The following is a 4,803-nucleotide window of genomic DNA, read 5'->3' as shown; positions in this document are numbered from 1 at the left end:
ATGGATGGATGGATGGATGGATGGATGGATGGATGGATGGATGGATGTTGGTTTGACCAAATATCAAACATTATCTGTCACTTTTCCACAGCTGAACAAGGTTCTGATTTTTTTATTAGATTCAAAAAGAGAAAACTAAAACAGGCACTCGTGGTTTTCAGGTGATGTTTGCCTGAATGAAGGCTTTAAGGGTTCAACTTTCCACTAGTGAAAGCATGAAATAAAAACATTTGCATTGACTTTGATGATGAGCATGAATATGACTGAATACTGGGGCCTCATAGTCTGCAGTAACATTGACGAGTACTGCAGAAAATAAAATAAAACTCCATGAGTGACTCACAGGAGCGCACACTTACCTGAAAGCTGAAACCCTAAAGTAACATCAGGGAAAGTAATCATTCTAAAGAGCAGAGAGGGGGAAAAAGAAAGAATAATCTGGATGATAAATGGATGGTAGGAAGAAGTGACTGTGACACTTTGAACAAAGCGGAAAAGTCATTAAAGTGTGACAGACTTAACAAATGGCAGTAGAGGAAAAAAAAGATAATGTTGCAGTGAGACAGGAAGAAGTGATGGGATCTGTGTAAATCTAAAAAGAAAAAGAAACGCAGAGCTGTCTTGTGCCCAGGAGATGAGAGCGTACTGTAAAAGACAAAGAGAAAGGCAAACCCTGAGAAAATGTAAATGAGCAGAGGGACTGTGGCACGGAGTGAAAGACAGAGCGGTGGCATGAGAAGAGAGCAAGACGGAGAAGAGGAAAAACTCCAAGACGTGTGAGAGAGAAGAGATGTGCGAGATGGAGTGGGTGTTTGTGAAGGCGTCAAACAAAGCTCGCCGAGGGGAGGGGGACATGAAGCAGGAGGGGTAAGGAGATCCACTCCACACACGGGAAGGGGAAAGGCAACAAGGACAAGGAGCAAACTACAAAAATAACGTGTTTTTCACTTTGCCTCTGAACGCATCACCTATCAGGGAGAACCCTGCATGTGAAGGCAGCGAGGGGGGGTTGAGCTGCATTTTGACTCCTCGGAGAGCCTGTCAGCTACGCTCACCATCATCTCCTCCTCACGAAGAACAAAACCAAAAACAATTTAAGAAAGCTAGAGGTAGTCTGATTCAGGCCCAACAGAAGTCCTCTCCGGACCCAGATCCGTTGTTAAATGTTAGCTGAATTAAAGGACATGTTGACTTCTACCGTATTTTTTGGACTAGAAGACGCATTAAGTGAAACAAGTTCATTTTGATGGATTTTTCAGCGTCGTGTACCACATAAAATCTGTTTGAGGTCAGTAAGCACAACCACAATTAATGCATAAGGCACACCGGATTATAAGGTGCAATATCAATGAATGGGTCTGTTTTCATACATAATGCACATTAAGCAAAACAAGTTCATTTTGACTGATTTTTGAGCGCCGTGCACTAGAGCTGTCATTTCTAACCCGAACCCGGCCCAGACCGGCCCTAAATCCAGGTTATAATGTGATTAATGTGCAGGCCGGGTCGGGCCGGTCTCGGGCTTTGAGGAAGTTTTACAAATCATGCAGCACAAAGTAAACTAAGAATGCACAATGTAAAATTGTGTTAATTTACTTGTAGAGGAGGAGGCATCAAGTTTATATGTTGAAAGGATGAAGAACGAAAGAAAGAAGAGTTCAGCAGTTAATCAGAGTGTGGAAGAGATCGCTGGCGCATTGCGCAATAATTGCGCACATGGGCTCAGGCTTCTGCGGTTTTACGAATCATACAGCATAAATAAAACTAAATGTGCAAAATAAAATAGTGTTAATCTACTTGCTGAGGAGGAGGCAGGTCGGTCCGACCGGCCGGTTTAAAGAGGTTTAAAAAAGTTGCGTTAAGCTCAGATGGACACCTGTCACTGGCCGCGGGCGTCCGCTGACCCACCGATTTGAAATGGACGTGCGATCTGTCCAGGGTGTACCCCACCTTTCACACAGTGACTGCGGACATGGGCACCAGTGATCCCCGATGCCCAAAAAGAAAGAAGTGGTATGTATGTATGTGTGTATGAATGGATGGATGGATCAGCTGATCACCGGCTGCGCGCATCTCCGCAACTGCTTTCATCTGATGTGAAGGAAGTAGCAGAATCTACAAAAGCCAAAACGAGTAGCGCGTTCAATTAAAATAGCCTCGTTCTATATTTTTCGAAATAATTTTGCTCTAAAAATAGTTTTGCTAATCTGTATAACAGCCGATATTTAGTTGATTTTTTTTTGGCTATTTGTTTTGTATGTTAATAATCATTTGATGACTTGTTGATAAAAATAAATTTTATATCTTCCTTTCATTACGTTTTTAAAACTACCATGTCAAACTGATTTGCTTACAAAAGCAGTAAAAGCTTAATAAATTAAAAAAAGTCAGGGTTTTTTTTTTTTTGGTTCAGTCCTCTAATTACTGGTAATCTGATGCGTCTGGATAGGGCTCTAAAAAAAACTACAGGCTCGGTCCGGTGCGGATTTATTAGACCCGAATGCAACTCTACCGTGTACCACGTTAAATCGGTGTGAGGTCTCTCAGCACAACCAGAATTAATACAGTACAAAAGGTGCATGGGATTATATGGTTCACTGTCTATTTTTGAGAAAATTAAAGGATTTTAAGTGCGCCTTATAGTCCGAAAAATACGGTCCATGTTTTCTTTTATTTGCTGTGATTTTTTTTTAAGCTTTTTTACAATTTATAGTAATTTATTTTAGACAGCGCCACTTTTCCCACTTAGGCCGTGCAGCATTTACTTACAACAAGTGACAACTTTTTCTGGCATTTACGGTAATTCATGCTAAGTGACGCGGCGTTTCTAGCAACTCCGGTAATTCTCACATCTGACCCATGGTTTCTTTTTGCAGAGCCACGGATGCAGGTACGAGCATGAGAAACACTATTTGATGAGAGAAGAAAACTAGCATGACATTCACTAAGAGAACCTAAATAAATCTATTCTGCACCTTTGCTAGACAATTATGAGGTCTGCAACCTTTTGGATCAAATAAAACGTGTCTGGAGCAACAAAACCTGCGACTGTGATTATCAACTGATGGCCCATGGGCCGCTGAGTTTGTTGTAGGAGGGCTTTTATGGCCAGTGGGGGCGACATTATAAAACTAAAATTATATAATAAATCTTAACATTTATTGATATTTTTACATTTTAAGACAAAAAAAGAACAAATGTAAATAAGGACAATAATGATAGTTTATACCATCCTTCCATCACAAAAAAATTAAAACACTGAACTCTGCAGGCCTAAGTGAGGAATAATAAATAAGTATTGGGGCGGGGCTGCAGTAGAGCTGTCATTTCTAACCCGGGCCCGAAGCCCGGCTTGACCTGAATTGGGGCCGGGTCATAATAATGTGCTGGATGGGCGGGCTGGGTCGTTGTCCGGCTTTTGATTGCGTCAGCGGATGCGCGTGGCTGACGATCCAATTATATGACAACATGGCTTTCCATACCTTCACCAGCTGCACGCGGTCATTTGACCACTAACTGACCGACCTTGAAAGAGGTAAAATAAAAGTTCATTTAAGCTTCAGATGTGACAATACAGCCAGGAAGTGATCCATCACCCAAATGGATGTTCAGCCGCTGGACTCCGCGGACTCACGTGGCCGACGACCCAAACAGGTGAGATCCCAAAGCAGACATGTCAAAGCAGGGTCCGTGTCTGAATAATGCAGAATGCAGGCAGAAGCAGGGATTCAATGCACTTTGACGGCCATGAAAGTACAAACACCCGCTCAGCTCCGATCTTCTGCTCCCTTAGCCGCGCACGTCCACCAACCGTTAATAACTATAAGCAGTCAAAGATTAATTAATAATGTCGGGGGGGCGTGTTCGGACTTGTAATTACTGTTAATTCATCGGGTCGGGTGGGGTTTGGAAATGATGGCTACAGACTGGGGCCAGGTCAGGTCGGATTTTTGGGGGGCCTGAATGCAACTCTAGGCGGAGGTAACTTGGTAGCCAGCGCCATGGTCTTGTAATCCTGAGGTTGTGGGTTCGAGTCCAGGTTGTGTTAGGAAGGGCATCCAGCATAAAATAAATTGCCAAATCTTCCATGTGAGTGGTGACCCCAGAAGAAGGGACCAGCCTAAAAAAAGTTGCTTAATACTTCAACAAATTCCTGTGGGATCAATAAAGTTCTTATCTTATGTTAATTATCAAGCAAAAATGTGACAATGCCCAAACTAGCGTTTTCTGTTGTGGGTGTAAAAATCAATACAATTAAATTTCATTAAGCTCTGGTCAAAGCTTCAAAGAGCCAGTGATGAGGGATCAAAGAGCCACGTGTGGCAGGTTGCAGACCCCTGGCTCAAATGATGGAGCTGCAGTTGCACTCACACACCACCAGGGGTCAGAAACTAGCTGCAGAGACTGGACAGAGCAATTGTTTTTGTTGGTTTTCCATGCACGTGCTCAATTCTTTCTATACTTGTGAGATCTAAATCTGAAGTGCTTGTTCCTGTGAGGGAGGAAGTTTATGAAACTGTGCGTTAAATGAAAGCATGGGTTGTGACTTCCCTGCAGCCAGAGGGTAAGGAGAGGCGACCTGGTTAATATTTGTCATGGGGAAAAAACGCTCTTCAACTCAAAAGAAAAAATAAAATCCAGCAGGCCAGGAGGAGTGCTGGAGTGAAAACAGTGTGCATGTGAGTGTGTTGGGTAAGCAGCTCCTCTGTATTTTACAATCACACACACCCACTCAGTCACATGCACACACAAAAACACACACACCCATGAATAATCCTTGTAGAGGCAAAGATTAATTTCTGT

The 4,803-nt window shown here is 42.8% G+C and overlaps 1 protein-coding gene across 1 annotated transcript in view; it reads right to left on the bottom strand.

Moving 5' to 3' along the window:
• Positions 1-4,803, bottom strand: part of dbpa (D site albumin promoter binding protein a) — a 43,840-nt gene that overhangs the window by 37,644 nt on the left and 1,393 nt on the right. The gene's annotated exons all lie outside the window — the stretch shown is intronic.

This window comes from Nematolebias whitei, chromosome 19 (genome assembly GCF_014905685.2).
Source record: "Nematolebias whitei isolate Nwh7 chromosome 19, NemWhi1, whole genome shotgun sequence".
NCBI lineage: Eukaryota > Metazoa > Chordata > Actinopteri > Cyprinodontiformes > Rivulidae > Nematolebias > Nematolebias whitei.
Note: the sequence above shows the minus strand (reverse complement) of the source record. Positions and strands in the feature narration are given on the sequence as shown.